The sequence below is a fragment of the Pseudorca crassidens genome, chromosome 1, assembly GCF_039906515.1.
Source record: "Pseudorca crassidens isolate mPseCra1 chromosome 1, mPseCra1.hap1, whole genome shotgun sequence".
Taxonomy (NCBI): Eukaryota; Metazoa; Chordata; class Mammalia; order Artiodactyla; family Delphinidae; genus Pseudorca; species Pseudorca crassidens.
This window is the reverse complement of record NC_090296.1, coordinates 2,438,476-2,456,018: the sequence shown is the minus strand read 5'-3', so window position 1 is coordinate 2,456,018 and position 17,543 is coordinate 2,438,476. Positions and strand designations below refer to the sequence as shown.

Genomic DNA, 17,543 nt, shown 5'->3' with positions numbered 1-17,543 from the left:
GGCAATGGCTGCTCCAGAGCCTCTCAGGTGCCACCCCCTCTGGGCACGAGGCTGGTTCCTACAGCATCCCTGGGTCCCCCACCCTGCGAGGCCCTCGCCAGGAGAGGTGTCCCCAAGGCCACCTGCAGGAGGAGAGTCCCTTCAGGGATCTGGATCAGGTCAGAGGTGCTGCCCAGCTGCCTCTGGCTCCAGGGAGAAACCCTAGGCCCCATGGAGCTCCATCAGCTTTTCCTGAGAACAGGAAAAGAAGCGGGAAGTGGGGATGTAAAAATAGACGCTACAGCCAGTCGGGGCAGGACTGGAGTTGGCAGGCCTCACGTCTTCCTTCTTCTGAAGGTTGGGCTCGGCGCGCCCAGCCTGGGAGGAACGCCTGCCGGGCCTCCCTCCTCTCTGGCTTCCCGGATGCCTCCTGGGCCCCCAGCCCCGGGAGGCACATGTACGGGCCACAAGGCCTCTGGGCGGGCGCTGTGATTCACGGGGCCGGCCACCAGCATGGCTTCTGTGCACCGCTGGCGACAGCTTCCCTCCGGGGCTGCTGGGCTGGGTGAGCCACACACACAGCACCCAGTGCGTGTGCTAGAGATGTGGCGCCTCCCACACCTCTGCCCAACCCTCACCCAGAGGGGCTGCCCCCTCTGGAGCTGCCTCTGACCTCTAACCTTTCCCAGGCAGGTTAGATTGAAGGCCTGCGAAGAGGCAGGGGTGGGGCTCATGACTATCTTTCCAAAGACCAGCCAGCGCTGCAGCCGCTCCCAGCTCATCCTCCCGGCACTGCCCCAGGACCCACCGATTCCAGCTTCTGCCCGATGCAGCGGGAAGGCACTGCGTGTGGCCCCGAGGCCGGCCTGCCATTCTGCTGTGTCCCTCCCTGGGCAGTCAAGGTCCCCTGCGACCTCTGTTTCCCCATCAGCCAAAAGGTAATTCAGCTTCCGCCTCCCTAAGAGAATGGGAGACGGAGCTGTGTAAACTGTAAAGTACCGTGCGGACGCGAAGGGCTGCTGCCCCCTGCAGGAAGCAGGGTTTCTCTCTGAGGCCGCAACAGAGAAGCACCTGCAGCTCCTGCCAGCCGCCCCGCCTCCACCCCACGTTCCCCTCCTGCCCCTGGGTCCCCGCGGAGTCGGTCATCTTCCGGCCACACTCAGTTGATGCTGAAGGTGAGTCAGGTGCGATGATGGCCCGAGTGCCGGTGAATCATGGAGCCGGAGGAGGAAGTGGGTTAGTACCGGGACTGCCTCCCTGAGAGGCCGACAGAGCAAGAGTGACGTCACTGCCGGGTGACGCCCGAGCTCCAGCGGCCTCTGTCCCCCTCCTCACCTGCTCTGTCCCCGCAGGCTGCGTTGGGCCCTGGCTCTGAGGACCACAGGCTGAGCGTCGCCTCCAGGCTGCTGGGAAGCGCGGGCACAGAGCGGGGATGGGGGCCGTGCCCGCCTGGAGCCACCCTCAGCTGTGAGCCTTTGGCACCTGCTCCAGTGAGGTTAATTCAGGGGGTTCAGGGCGAGTGAGAGGTGACACTGGGAAATGTAAACTTTAAACTGTATCAGTGTTTGTAAGTTGGGTTTGGCATTTAAAAATTTTACCCAAGGGACTATACTCAATATTTTGTAATAATCTATAAGGGAAAAGAATCTCAAAAGAATATCTATAGCTATCTATCTATATATATATATACACATACCTACATACGTATATAACTGAATCACTTTGCTGTACACCTGAAGCTAACACAACATTGTAAATCAACTATACTTCAATTAAAAAATAAATAGGGCTTCCCTGGTGGCGCAGTGGTTGAGAGTCCGCCTGCCGATGCAGGGGACACGGGTTCGTTCCCTGGTCCGGGAAGATCCCACATGCCATGGAGCGGCTGGGCCCGTGAGCCATGGCCGCTGAGCCTGCACGTCCGGAGCCTGTGCTTCGCAACGGGAGAGGCCACAACAGTGAGAAGCCCGCGTACCGCAAAAAGAAAAAAAACAAAACCCAAAACATTTTATTTATTTAAAAATCCTCATCCAGTGGAAGTGGCTCTGGCCTCTGAGGCCCTTTGGTAAAGCCACTTCAAAGGTCTAAGCTCCCAGGGCTGGGACAGGGCAGGGGAGGGGCACTGGAGGGGCTGGGCAGCGTCGGGCAGTGTCGTGGGCCCTTAGAATGAGCTCCCCTTCAGCGATGGGCCCTGGGCACTTCACTCGCTTGACCCTGGTCCCAGCCCTGCAAGCTTTTCTAAGTACATGGGGGACACTGAGGCCTTGGGTCTGGGTTGGGAGTCAGGAGTTGGCTTCGTGGGGTACGGACCGCGAGGGCTGCCCGAGGGCCCCCACCAAGAGCAGGTCTGGGGGCAGGGTCTGTCTGTCCTTCCTGGTAGAAGGCAGCACCTGCACAGCCTTAGCTGGTGACAAAGGGGCAGAAACGCTCTGGACGTGGACAGAGGGCACTGGCACAGCCGCTAATGAAAGGCTGGGGCAGTGGGAGCTGAACCATCCTGTGGCTTCCTCGAGGCGCGGCCGCTGTGACCGTGATCGTGGTAATAACACCAGTGCCCATCGTGGGTGGTCAGGCTGCTGGTGTGGGATGTCTGGACACCGAATGGCCGGGAGCTCAGGAAGCCCCTCCCCACGCGATCTCACTGATGCTGCCCTGGCTGGCTGGGCTGGGGGATTATTACTTTATTGTTTTTAAAGTGCCCTGTTGTTATTTTTTGATTACGGAAGCGATCCAAGCTCACGATAAAGACCTGTGAGCACTGAGTGGGTGGTGCTATTAGCTTGGTTCATGGTTCATGGATGGGGAGGTGACGCAGACTGTTGCAATTCATCAGTATCAGCAGCAGGATGACAAAAAAGATTTAGTCACCGTCCTTTGGGACACAGCTGGGTAAGGCTGCTGGCAGACAGACAGGGTCTGCACCCCGGCCTCCCAACCTAAAGCTGACCAAAAATGAGGGTATTTTCTGCACAGTCCTGGGAGGTGAGGGCAGGAGTGGGGACTGAGAGCAGATGCTGGCACAGTCCTCCAGCCGCTGGTGGCCACAGCCCACAGGGTGACTGCCCATCTTGCTTCTCCAGCTGCTTCCTGCTGCCGGATCTGGGGCTGGGCTGCTCTGATACCCTGGTGCTTCCCGGGCTTAGGGGAGGCCACTGAGAGCTGGCGGGCGCGGGGTGACCCCTTTCAGCCACGCGCAGGCAGCTGAAGACCTAGGCTGGGCTGCGTGCATGAGGCTCCTCTGGGGAGCACGGAAGACGGGCGTCCTGCAGAGGAACTCTGTGCTGTGCATTTCTGTGGCCCTGATTTTAGTGACGAGCCCCTTAGCCCAAACCAGAGCATCATGTCCTGAGGAACACAGATCACCTAATTCATTCTCATGAAGTCTCACCGTGAGTTGCTGATGTGGCCGTCACAACTCCATTTTACAGATACGGAAACTGAGGCTTGGGGGACGACGTTCACATGTCCAAAGCCACACAGTACTAAGTGGCTGAATTTGATTAGAACCATTCCAAGCCCTTCCCCCGTCTCCCAGCTCCCCGCCCACACTCGGCTCTCCAGGCCCTGATGCTATAGACACGATGCTGCCGCCCATCTTCGGGGAGCAGGGGCTCCCAGAGCCCAGCGGTGACCAGGCAGCAGGTGTGACCTCCTGGGAGGCCAACCTTGGAACTTGTTTTTCTTGGCGCCCTCCTGGGGACTGCATTCCACCGACCCCAAAACACATTTTCCCCAGGTCTAGGTGTGAAACTTCGGGGGCGAGGGTGGCCAGATCTGGGGAACCTCCCAGAGCCCCTGGGGTGACCTGGGAAGCTGGGCTTGTGTCTGGATGCTGCGTCCCCAGGATCTCGCCCAGAGCAGGCCTTCTGTGTTTGCCAACTGTGCCCCGGGGACAGGTAGCTCATGGGTACACTTGGCTTAGAGACGCCTGGGCCTGGTTTGGGCTGAGAGTAGTGAATGCGAAAGGATATCAGAAAGGGGCGGGTGCTGAGAAGAGGCAGGGCCAAGTGCAGAATGCTGGTGGGTGCTGCAATCAACGCTGGTGCCTAAGGGGTCCGCTAGGAGGGTCTCAAGTTCAGAACACCTTGCAGGGGGGTTGCAGGGGCGTGAAAAAGCCTCCAAGTCACCTGTTTCCTGTGACTTCATTGGTGTTGGGGTGCAGGTTATCCAGCCTCCTTTAGTTCTGCTGCGTGTTTTACTGTTTGGCTAATCTATCTTGGTCTGACAAACTTTCTTTTTGGAAGTAAATGTTTATTCGTGTGTGTTTGACCTGAAAAATACTATTGCTGGGTTTTCTGGCACCTCCAAACATTTAGGAGACACATGTGGAAGCCGAGCTGGGCATCAAGTCTGCCTGCAGTGTCCCTCGGGGCTGGGAGCCTCTCCAGGTCAGGTCAGGCCCACCTTGGAACCGCCTCTGACCCAGAGTCCAGGCTGAGGCCAGCATAGAGGCAGCAGCACCTGCTTGTTGAGTGAATAACCGACCTGGCTGGGGGACGGTTCCCGGAACAGAGGTGCCAAGAAGGTGAGAGAAGCCAGGCAGGAGGGCAGGGCTGCGTTAGGCTCTCAGGGTGTAATTCTTCTTGCCCTTGCAAGGAGGGTGCAATTTACATTTTTATTTATTTGAAATCACACAGTAATTCTTTTTTTAAAAAAAGTAATTAATTAATTAATTTATTTTTGGCTGTGTTGGTTCTCTGTTGCTGCGCACAGGCTTTCTCTAGTTGCAGCGAGCGCAGGCTACTCTTCGTTGCGGTGCGCGGGCTTATTATTGCAGGGGCTTCTCTTGTTGCAGAGCACGGGCTCTAGGTGCACGGGCTTCAGTAGTTGTGGCTCGCGGGCTCTAGAGCGCAGGCTCAGTAGTTGTGGCGCACGGGCTTAGTTGCTCTGCAGCATATGGGACCTTCCCGGACCAGGGCTCGAACCCGTGTCCCCTGCGTTGGCAGGTGGATTCTTAACCACTGTGCCACCAGGAAAGTCCCACACACAGCTAATTCTTGAACACAGTCTCATATAAATCACAGTGTTACCAATAAAATCCAAATCCATCTTGATCAAGCCCCTTTATTGTGCCCCCCGACTCCTGGTATATCCCGTTTTGTTTCGGCGCCTAGTTTGCCAGATTTTTACTGATACACAAGCTCGTGCCTACATAAACACATAGTTTGAGTGTTGTGCCTGTGCGTGTGTTTAAACTCAAAGGGTGTCGCTCTGTATGTGTCATGCTGTAAACTGCTTTTCCCTTGAGCAGACTAAATCTTGGAGATCCTGTCAGTGTGCATAGATCTTCCTTATGACCTGCGTCTGCTGCGGAGGACCCAAGGCTACAGCAATGGCCCCCACAGGAGTCAGCATGCCCATTTTATGGATGAGGAAGTTGAGGCTCAGAGAGGTTGGGTGACTTGCCCAGCGTCACCTCCAGCTGTTTGAGGGTTGGGCCTGGCAGGGACTGGGAGAGGGGCAGGTGGGACTGCTGAGTGTGGAGCACAAAGGAGTGGCAGGTGAAGGGGACCCCAAGGGCAGAGTCCAGATGCCCGAGGGAGGAAATCAATCAGGGCCTCTGGGAGTCTCAGCGATTCTGGATGGATCAGGCAGGAAGCTGGCCCTCCGCTGGAAGCCGAAGAATTCTGCAGGCCCCGCCCGGCCACACGCTCGCTCTCCCTTCCGGGGCCCGACTCCCCTGAGACTCTGTGGCCGGGGTGCTCAGGGCTGAGCGATGACCGAGTGGGCCCTGTCCTCCAGGACACATGGCCTGGGCCCACTGCCATGCCAGGCGGGCCCAGGGGCAGGGGCAGGTACTGCCCACGTCTGTCCCCCACATCCCCAGGACACCAGCTCTGGATGTACTCTGCCAGGTGCTCATTCCCCAGGACTTATGTCAGGGTGAGGCACGTGCCGGAAAGACCAGGCCACCCGGGCGGGCCCAGGGTGTGACCTGCAGTGCTTCCCACAAAGGCCGAGCCGGCCAAGGTGCTGATTGGGGCGGGCTTCCTGAAGAGGTGGAAGGACGCAGGGAAGTGGCCTCCAGCCTCCTCAACGCGCTGCTTCCTCCTGACTCACTGCTGGCCTGCCCACCTGTGGCGGGAAGTCACCAAACCTTCTCAGACTTAGGAGCACCTGCCGGGAGATGGACCTTGCCCCACACTCCCTACATGCGCCTGCCTCAGCTGACCCACTTCCCAGGCATTTGGCTGAAAGAGGCCAAGGCAATCCCGAGGGGTGGGGTGGGTGCGGCCGGGGTGTGTCCATGGTGCCAGCACCCATGCAGCATTTTCGGCCTGGTTTCCCAGGGCTGTGCCCCACCTGACCACGTTGTGCCTGTCCCCTTAGAAGCCACTGGCTTATTCACAAGGCCACTTGTGCCCAGCAGCTCAGGGGCATCGCTGCCAGCAGGCTGTCAGTCGGGGCCTTCCCACAAGAGTCCCAGGGAGGAGCGTCCCTGGGCTTGGTCTGCAGGTTCTGTGCACCCCAGGCCCTGCTGCTCTCCTGGCTGTATGACTTGGACCAGCTACCTCTGGCCCTTCAGGCTTCCTGACTTACAGTGGAGACCCTCAGATTCCATCCCACACGCCGTTACCTGGATCAGACAGAGCCCGGTGTTCAGGAGGAACGGAGCGAGCTGACCACAGGCTGCTGCATTGGGGTTAGTAGCACCTCTGCTTTCTGAGTCTGTATCTCGCCCAAGCAGCCTTCCTCCCAGTAAACCCCGTGGGGTTCACTTCTGGAGCTCTCAGTTTGGCTGCAGAGCAGAATCTCTTGGGGAGCATTTTCTAAAAACTTTCATTATGTGGAACATTGTTAATATTTTACATCGAACTTTTTACAGAAGTAGACAGGATTTATACTGAACTTTCATATCCCGGTATCAACCATCAACTCATGCCCATCTTGTTTTATTTATACTCTACCCAGTTCCCCTTCTCCCGACATTGTTTTGAATCAGACAAAGGAGGTTTTTATCTTTTAGCTATTTTTTTTAAGTACAAGTGCCAGACTCTCACCCCCAGCAATTTAATCGAGTCATCCAGGCTGGGGCCCAGAAAAAGTGTATTTTAGCAAAGCTCCTTCCTGGGAGACACAGGGGTGCAGCCAGTGGGGAGGGTTTAGAGCCAGCCGATCTGTGGAGCTGCTTCCAGGAGGGTCTGGGAGACACCGCGAGACCCCAGAGCTGTGGTACATGGGGTGTCAGCCCAACAACCCTGACCTAGACGTTCAGGTTTGGACGGCCCCCTCTGAAGGCACGTGGCACCTTCACTCCAGAAGAGGGAGAGAGATCCCATCCCACTCTGACGTGGAGGGTCTGGAGGGGGTGCTGACAGCCCCAGCAATCCCGTGCTTGGGAAAGCAAAGACCAGAGTGGATAAACCCACCTGGAAAGTGGTTAACTGGTCAACCACAAGGCTGCATGTTCCCAGGGGCTGTGCCAGCCAGTTCCTATCAAAGGAGATCCTGGCGCTGGCAGAGCTGGCCCACAAAGGATGCTTTGTTCACCCGTTAAAATAAACACTTCCCCTGGATATTTACTCCCGGGACTCAAATGTAATATGGGGTGTAAGTTACTCTTTAACAGGAGACCTGATCCAGGCCACCAAGCTCTCCTGAACTAATTTCCTGGAAGAAAGGCGTCCCTCCGCCAGCCCAGGGGTTTGTTAACCACTCCCCGTGGCGGTCAGAGAGGCTGGTCGTGGCCATCACCCGGACCCCAGGTTCACCCTGAGAACCCTGGTCCTGAGGGCCAGCCTCAGTCTTCCCTGAAGAAGAGTGGCGGTGACCAGCGAGTCCTCGCTGTCTGGGCAGAGAAACCAGAGGCTCTGCAAACACGTGTCTTCCTCTGGTCTGTTCAGTTCCCACCTGGAGAGAACACGAGTGGACTTGGGCTCCTAGCCGGAGAAGGGGGCATGCAGGTGTCCAGACAGGCCCCTGGCACCAGGACCCAGCACACACCCACAGCACTGCCACCAAACCTGGACTTCTAGGTCAGGATCACTGGGTTGACATACTCGACACATCAATCTTTAAAGGTTAAATATAACTTCACGAACTTGGGGGCTTTTACAATCAAGAATTTCAAAGCCCAGTCAATGGAGTGAGAGGTGATGGTCAGAGCTGTCGTGAAGGAAAGCCGGCTGCCAGTCTCTGCTTGTCACACCGATTGGATCAGGTGGACACCTGACCTGAAGGCAGCTCACGCACAGGCTGGCCATGCCCTGTAGCCTGGTGCAGAAAGATGGGCTGGGCCAGTCAGATGTCCCCCTCAGGTATCTGGACCAGGAAGAGAGGAGGGGAGATGCCCCAGAGAGGAGGGTAATGCAGCAAAATGTCACATGGGCCCCACACAGCATCATGACCTCATCCTCGGGCCAAGACCAGGAGGAGGAGAGGAGTGGGCAGAACAGGCACCAGGGAGAAGAAATGCTAGCAGGGGGAGGCCTAAGGGATGCCGAGACCTTCCTTCTCCCAGATCCAGTTCTGCTTCCAGGAGGCCCAGGAGCCCCAATGCTTTCCTTGGGTTCCCCAGGAATCCTGTCCTGTCCAGGCCGACATGAAGACAAGCCAAGTGAGAGCATCTTGGGATGGACGTCTGTGGACACTGGAGCCTGGTCTCCTTCTGGTCTGCCTTGGTTTACAGGAGGGGCAAGAGTGGAGTTGGGCTGTCCCGAGGGTGGCTCTGTACGGTCCAATGGCCGCCTTCAGGTAAATGTAGGTCAGCTCGCATTGGCTCACAAGCTGGGATGCTAGCACCTGGCTGTAGGTGTCGGGTGCAGGTGGCCCACCTGTGGGAGGGGCCTGGTGAACAGAGGGACAGTGTGGGTGGGAAGGGCCCAGGGGAGGTCCTGGCCAGTAGTGACACTAGCTCCATCTGTGTTATACCTGTATTTGACTGCAAACCGGGGACTGGAAGACAGTCCGTCTCCTGGAGCGAGGGGACAGAGCCAGGCAGGACGGCAGGACCTCTGATGCCCAGCCTTGTGCTCAAACAGTGGCTGGGAGGCAGCGGGCCAGCTCAGCCTGCTACCTGGGTGCACCAGGGGGCTGGAGGGGAGATGACACTGGGCCCAAGGCCACCCTCCAGGTCACCAGAAATTGAGCTTAGGGCCACAAGACTAACTGTGGCCCCCAGACACTGGTGCGGTGGGGCCCCCAGCCTTGGTCAGGGATCGCGGGGAGGGAAGGGAAGCAAGTGTTCAGATACGCAGCTCTTCCCCGGTGACACCTGGGCACTGGGCCCTGTGGTAGGAAAACCTGCTGTGCTCACGTCTGACTCACTGGCTGGGCAGAACTGCAGGTGGCTGATGACCTTGCTGGAGCCTCTGCTCCAGGCTTCCTTCAGAGGCAGGCTCTTCCAAGGGTCTTGAATTTGTGTAATCAGAAGCTCCTTGAGGGCTCCTTAAAGCACAGGCCGCTGCCTCCCCGAGTGTGTGATGCCGCAGGTCTGGGTGGGGCCTGAGGACCTGCATTTCCTACCGGTTCCCAGATGCTGCTGCCGCTGCAGTGGCCCCGGGACCCCACTTTGAGAGCCACCGCCGTGGCTGAAGCCATTTCAGAGAGGCCTTATTTTCAATCATTCTGCACCTGCTTCCTTTTGGAAGGGGGCTGCGGCCCTGTCCAGTGCACTTGAATCACCTCTCCTGGGCCACTGTCTCCAGGGTGCTGGGGCTCGAGGGCAGGGATCTGGGGAGTGAGGGCAGAGCCCTGCTTCCTTCCTGAAGGTGGGGTGCGGAGACCTCTAGGCAGTGCCTGGAGCTCAGGCACAGCTCACCTGTGGAAAGGGCTTCTTGGCAGGGATGGGGACCCAGGGACCCCACTCGAAGGCTGGCAGAGGCTCTGAGGCCAGCGGCGCCTCAGCACACGGGATGGACTTTGGAGCTGCTCCGGCTCCCCGGGTGAGGGCCTGGGAGGCCACAGTGCTGCTTTCACTGGAAAAGCCACTGGGTTTTGAGGCCAGAGAGGAGATGCAAACACAAGGCTCCTCTCTGCCCTTTTCAAAAGACAGAATGCCCGCACTTCAATGGCAGTGTCTGCACTGAGTCCGGCCATTGTTTGCAGGAGGTAGAACCCCAGCCTCCAGGACAGGCGGCTCCTGTGCTCCCCACAGGAGTCCCTTTGTGGGGTGGGGGAGGCGCTGGGCCCCCGCCAGTCTCCTGGATGCTTCAGGACACTGGCAGGTCCGCTGTGATGTTCCCAAGCCACAGGCTGGGGTATCAAGTCACCTGAAGGAAGGTGATATGAAGGTCAGGGGAGAGCGCAGAGGCATGGCCGCCATGCCGAGGTACCTGTATGCAGGGCCGTGTACTGGGCACCCCTGGGATTCCTGTCACGTTCATTTGAAAGGTGTCTGGAGGCTCAGGATGGGTGGTCAGAAGCTGACTCCCGGGAGAGGACGTGGGTGCGGGTGGCTTCTTGGGGAAGTGGCCCCAGGGGAGACCGCGAGGGCGGAGAGGAGCAGGCTTTGTAACACTCTGCAAGAGGAAGAAGCCAATCCAGGGGTTCCACAGGGGAGGGCGGCCCCGGGGGACGTGAACTCGCGGCACTCCTGGCTCCTCCCTGGGCCAGTCCCCAAAAGCAACTTTGCAGGGGCTGCAATGGGGGAGGCCAGCAAAGCCGGGAGGGCACTCAGGGCCATGAGCAGATCCCAGGGGTCTGCGGCAGCAGTGACAGCAGCCACCCCACCTGAGTCCTCCATAGACCCTTCAAGATGGGAAGGAAAACGTCCTTGTAATTCTTTTAAGAAATTCATCTACCAAGGGAGATGTGTAATGATTAAAAGAGCTTAGTGATTATAACCCATAATGGAATAGAATCTGAAAAAGAATATATATAGAGAGAGATATATATGCATATATAACTGAATCACTGTGCTATACACTTGAAACTAACACATTATAAATTAACTACACTTCAATTAAAAAAAAATAAAAGAGCTTAGTGACACCAGAAGGGCGTATGCAAAACATGGTGAGAGCAGGAAGTGTGGATTCCATCTTGGGGCTTCCTGCGCTGTCCCTTGGCTCAGGGAGAGCTGGAGAATGCTGGGCAAAGGCTCACCATGAAGAAAAGAGAAAACCCAAATAAACAAAACAAGAAGTGCAAGAGGAGAAGTCACAACTGATACTGCAGAAGCACAAAACACCGGAAGAGAGCACTATGAATTATCATGTGCCAACAAATTCGACAACCTAGAAGAAATGTACAACTTTCTAGAAACATACAGCCCACCAAAACTGAATACAGTAGAAACAGACAACTTGAAAAGACCGATCACTAGATGTGAAATAAAACCTGTAATAAAAAAACTCCTTACAGGGGGCTTCCCTGGTGGCTCAGTGGTTAAGAATCCGCCTGCCAACGCAGGGGACACGGGTTTGAGCCCTGGTCCGGGAAGATCCCACATGCCGCAGAGCAACTAAGCTCATGCGCCACAACTACTGAGCCTGCACTCTAGAGCCCGTGCGCCACAACTACTGAGCCTGCACTCTAGAGCCCGTGTGCCACAACTACTGAGCCTGTGAGCCACAACTACTGAGCCTGCACTCTAGAGCCCGTGCTCTACAACAAGAGAAGCCACCGCAATGAGAAGCCCACACACCACAACGAAGAGTAGCCCCCGCACAGCAATGAAGACCTAATGTAGCCAAAAATAAATAAATAAAATAAATGAAAACAAAACAAAAAAAACCTCCCTACAAACAAAAGTCCAGGACCAGGTGGCTTCACAAGCGAATTCTACCAAACATACAAAGATGAATTTATACCAATTCTTCTCAAACTCTTCCAAAAGACTGAAGAGGGAACACTCCCAAAGACATTATATGAAGCTACCATCACCCTGACATCAAACCCAGACAAAGACACCACCAAAAAAGAAAATTACTGGCCAATATCTTTGATGAATATAGATGCAAAAATTCTCAACAAAATATTAGCAAACTGGACTTCCCTGGTGGCGCAGTGGTTAGGAACCTGCCTGCCAATGCAGGGGACATGGGTTTGAGCCCTGGTCCGGGAAGATCCCACATGCCACGGACAACTAAGCCCATGCAACACAACTACTGAGCCTGCGAGCCACAACTACTGAGCCCATGTGCCACAACTACTGAAGTCTGCGCACCTAGAGCCTGCGCTCTGCAGGAGAAGCCACCGCAATGAGAGGCTTGTGCACCACAACGAAGGGTAGCCCCCGCTCAGCGCAACTAGAGAAAGCCCATGTGCAGCAATGAAGACCCAATGCAGCCAAAAATAAATAAATAAATAAATTTATATTTAAAAAAATTAGGAAACTGAATCCAACAATACATAAAAAAGATCATACACCATGACCAAGTTGGATTCATCCCAGGGGCACAAGGATGGTTCAACATACACAAATCAATCAATGTGATACACCACATCAACAAAAGAAAAGATAAAAACCACATGATCATCACAATAGATGCAGAAAAAAATCTGATAAAATTCAACATCTATTCATGATAAAAACCCTTAAAAAGTGGAATAGAGGGAATATATCTCAAATAATAAAAGCTATTTATGACAAACCCACAGCCAATATAATACTCAATGGTGAAATACTGATAATCCTTCCCCCTAAAATCTGGAGTAAGACAAAGGATGCCCACTTTCACCACTTTTCTTCAACACAGTATTGGAAATCTTAGCCATAGCAATCAGACAAGCAAAAAAAAAAAAAAAAAAGTAGTCAAATTGGCAGGGAAGAGGTAAAATTGTCATTATATGCAGATGACAGAACACTATATATAGAAAACCCTGAAGACTCCATACAAACACTACTATAACTGATAAATGAATTCAGCAAGGTTGCGGGATACAAGTTTAACATACAGAAATTGGTTGTATTTCTTTACACTAACAATGAAACATCAGAAAGGAGATGTAAACAAACAATTTTTTTAAAAATTTATTTTATTTATTTTTGGCTGTATTGGGTCTTTCTTGCTGTGTGTGGGCTTTCTCTAGTTGCGGCAGGCAGAAGCTACTCTTCATTGTGGTACGCAAGCTTCTCATTGAGGTGGCAGAGCACGGGCTCTAGGTGCACGGGCTTCAGTAGTTGTGGCGTGCAGACTCAGTAGCTGTGGCTCACGGGCTCTAGAGTGCAGGCTCAGCAGTTGTGGCACACGGGCTTAGTTGCTCCGCAGCATGTGGGATCTTCCTGGACCGGGACACAAACCTGTGTCCCCTGCATCGGCAGGCAGACTCTCAACCACTGTGCCACAAGGGAAGCCCTATATGTATATTTTAAATAAATTTATTTATTTATTCATTTTTGGCTGCGTTGGGTCTTTGCTGCTGCGCGTGGGCTTTCACTAGTTGTAGTGAGGGGGGTACTCTTCGTTGCGGTGCACGGGCTTCCTATTGTGGTGGCTCCTCTTTGTTGCAGTGTATGGGCTCTAGGCGCATGGGCTTCAGTAGTTGCAGCAGATGGGCTCAGCAGTTGTGGCTGACGGGCTCTAGAGCGCAGGCTCAGTAGTTGTGGTGCATGGGCTTAGCTGCTCCACAGCATATGGGATCTTCCTGGACCAGGGCTCAAAGCCATGTCTCCTGCATTGGCAGATGGATTCTTAACCACTGCGCCACCAGGGAATTCCTAGACGCACTTATATTGTGGACGTCCCGTTCCATCCCTACTTTGCTGAGAAACTTTACACAAATGGATGTTTAATTTTGTCTAATGCTTTTTTTTTTTTTTGGCATCTATTGAGATGCTATTGTTTTTCCTTGTTATTGGAGTAATATGGTAAGCTACATTGATTTTTTTTTTTTTTAGTTAAGCAAAGAACACCTTATTTCTGCTACACATAACAGCACACTGCCCTAAGAAACAACTACTACTATTTTTTCTTATTGAAATACAGCTGATTTTCAATGTTGTGTTAGTTACTGCTGTACAGCAAGGTGATTCAATTATATATACGTACATATATGTATATACACATTAAAAAATTGTTTTTTCCATTATGATTTACCATAGGATATTGAATATAGTTCTCTGTGCTACATAGTAGGACCTTGTTGTTTATCTATTCTACATATAAAAGCTTACATCTGCTGACCCCAACCTCCCACTCCATCCCTCCCCCACTACTACTATTTTAGCTTCAGCATTAATATGTGCATTTACAAATATAGGTCATCCTGTATATCAAAAAATACGCCAGTAATCCCTGCTCCCTGGAGAAAACAATGCTGTACATAGATTATCAGTCAGCTGAGGATTATGTCATTATCTAGTCTTTGTTCTTAAGAATCAGTAGGTTCTCTGCTGTTTGCCAGATTCTTTCTCTTGGGGAACCTGCCAGCGTAACCTGATCCTATTCAGGGTTTCTTAAACATCTCAATTTCTCTCTATTCTCTCTATTGAATGTTGCCATTGATTAAAATCCACATCTCATTGATTTTTGAATGTTAACCCAACCCTTCCTTGGTCATGACTTTTTACTTTTGATTGGATTCAATTTGCTAAAATTTTGTTTAAAACTTTGGCATCTACGTTCAAGAGGAATATTGGTCTGTAGTTTTCTCTTAATGTCGTTCTACTTTTGAATCATGCTGGTGCTGCTCTCACAGAATGAGCTGGGGAGTGTTTCCCCCTGTTCTATTAAGGAAGAATTTGTGTATAATTGGTATTATTTCATTCTTCAATATCTGGTGTAACTCATCAGGGAAGCCATCTGAGCCTGGAGTTTTCTGAGCAAGTTTTCAACTACAGATTAAATTTCTTTGATTTAGGGCTATTCGGGTTCTCCATTCTTCTTGAGCCAGCTTCAGTGGTGTCTCACAAGGAACTTGTCCATTTCATACACCCTGCAGAATTTTCTGGTTTCAAGCTCTTTGTGATATTCCCTTATCCTTTTAATATCTGTAGAATCTGTAGTAACGGCACCTCCCTCATTCCTGATATTACTTTTTTCTTCTTCCTTTATTTTTTCTTCATCAGTCTAGCTAGTGTCCATCTTATTTATCTTCTCAAAGAACAAGCTTCTGCTTTCACTGAGTGCCTACTACAAACGCCTGGTCCTATGTGAGATACCAGGCGGAAAGAGATGAATTAGTGTCCTTTACATAAATCCGCTATTTTATTCTTTTTTAGAAAGTCCTCTGCTTTTTATTTCTGAATTTTTTTTTTTTTTTGGTGGTACGCAGGCCTCTCACCGTTGTGGCCTCTCCCGTTGCGGAGCACAGGCTCTGGACACGCAGGCTCAGCGGCCATGGCTCACGGGCCTAGTTGTGGCTTGTGGGCTCTAGAGCACAGGCTCAGTAGTTGTGGCACACGGGCTTAGCTGCTCCGTGGCATGTGGTATCTTCCCGGACCAGGGCTCGAACCCATGTCCCCTGCATTGGCAGGCGGACTCTCAACCACTGCGCCACCAGGGAAGTCCCAAATCAATCATCTTACAGGTGCCACACAGCTCGACTGGGGCACACGCACCCCTGGGATATATTAATACAATGACAAGCAAGAAACACATGCCCCCTCCAGAGGCTCCCTGGTGGCTGAAACACATTGTTGAAAGTTACCCCTTCAGATGCTGGGACCATGTTCTCCTCCCTCTGCCTTTAGGGTCCTCCACAGGCCACTCTGAAGAACACTGACGAAGCACGGATGGGCGCGATGTGTGGACCTCAGGATAAAGGGCCTCCGTGGAGCTCCACCTGGAAACTGGCTGCTCCTGCCCACGGGTGAGTTCGAGGCCCTCTCTGCTTCTGTAGACAGACGTCTCTCTTTTGCCGGCACTGCCCAAGCGCTGCTCTGAACAGGGTGCCCCCCGTGCCCAGCACAGCTCCCACATCTGTACTCAGCGCCCACAGGAAGCCTGGTGACGACAGGCTGGCGGCGTGCACTGGCTCCACCTGCAGGCCACCTCGGGACATGACCGGCTTGTGTGCAAACGTCAAGTGGGTTCTGGGCAGCAACAAAACTCCTTTCTGCAACAAAACACGCTGTCTCCACTTAGGAACTAGGGACGGGAAACCACTTGGTGCAGCAGGAAGACAGTTTTGTTCCACTCTTTAAGGCATGGTTGACGCTGGGCACAATCTCCAGGGGTGGGGATGGGGGTAGAGCACGTCTCTCCTCAACATCCTCCAACCGGCCGCTCTCACAGGCCACAGGGTCCACCTTTCATAGGATATACTCCACCTCAGCCAAGTTCCCCTCACAACATAAATCCCAAGAGCCCCTCACCCCATTCTGCACGGGCAACTGGTCCATGATGGGTTTTTATTTACTGATGATAACTCAAGGAACCCACAAGCGGTAGAGAGGGACACACTCCCAGGGTTTGCACACCAGCTCCTCTGCTGACTCCAGGGGCTGGCTGCCCAGGCCTCACCTTCTCCTTCTCCGGATAAGAGCTCAGCCTCCCGGAGCGCAAGTCCCGGTCCCAGCATCGGCTAGCTGGCCTCTGGCACTTCACTGCCCTCTCTCAGCCTCAGTTTCCTCCTATGTAAAATGGGACTGCAGCCCTACCTCATTCGGTTCTTAGGACTCAGTGTGCTAAGAGGCACAGCACCAGGGGGAACATGGGTGGATGCTGATGTAGTGGATGTAAGGGCTCGGGGTGGGAGGGGACGGGACGTTCTTTGTACAGATCAGTGGTTCTCAAAGTGTGGTCCCTGGGCGTCAGCACGTCCCGGGAACCTGTGAGAGATACAAGTTCTCAGGCCCCTTGCCACACCAATGGAAGCAGAAATGCTGGGCCCCGCTAGTCCTTGCTGACCGCCCTCCAGGTGATGCCTGTCTCAGAAAAGATGGCCCACGTGAGTAATTTTTAAGATTAGGACTTTCTGATCCACAGTGCTGACTCATCCTCTGGAGGGAGAAGAGAACAAAAGCTTATCGGAGAAAATGTGATCCCTGCTTTAGAATGGAACCCTGCTCCCAGCTCCAATGCCAGCTCTCACTGGGGCTGTACGACGCTTTCACGCCAGTTCCCCGTTGAGCCAACAACCGTGAGGCAGTCAGTGAGCCTGATAAGTGGGTTTTATCCCCATTTTACAACAGAAGAAACCAAGGCTCAGAGACTCCACCCAAAAGTGGCAGCCATTTGTCAGGCACCAACCATGGCGAGAGACCAGGACCAAGACCTGGGCCACCATTTCTATTCCACAGGCAGACCCCTGTCACCTGCAAAGCACCAGATTTCAAACTGGACTCAATTCCACCCCTACGCTTACTGCTTTAGAATCTATTTTTTAAATGCAATTTTAGGGGTTTTGGTAATCGCCTTAAATGGAGAAAAACATTATGCAGCATTCACTTGATATTAGCCAAACTACAAGAAGTATCAATTGATTTAAAAAAAAAAATTTATGTACCTTGCCTTAGAAGTGATTTCTGGATAAAATTTTCTAGAGCTTATAATTCCATCCACGATGTGATCTAATATTGCCTATTTCTAAAGCATTTTACATAACTTTGCTGTACACCTGAAACTAACATAACATTGTAAATCAAGTATACTCCAATAAAATTTTTTTTAAAAAGGCATTGTACAGTTTAAATAATGCTCTTGCATACTTTCTCTTACTGCACTCCACAGTAACTC

At 52.9% G+C, this 17,543-nt stretch overlaps 1 long non-coding RNA gene across 1 annotated transcript; it reads left to right on the top strand.

Moving 5' to 3' along the window:
- Positions 1 to 788: 788 nt before the first annotated feature.
- Positions 789 to 17,467, top strand: LOC137212698 (uncharacterized). Its single transcript, XR_010937596.1, has 3 exons — positions 789 to 1,154; positions 15,557 to 15,675; positions 16,794 to 17,467. It is a non-coding gene; the product is annotated as an uncharacterized lncRNA (long non-coding RNA).
- Positions 17,468 to 17,543: the final 76 nt, after the last annotated feature.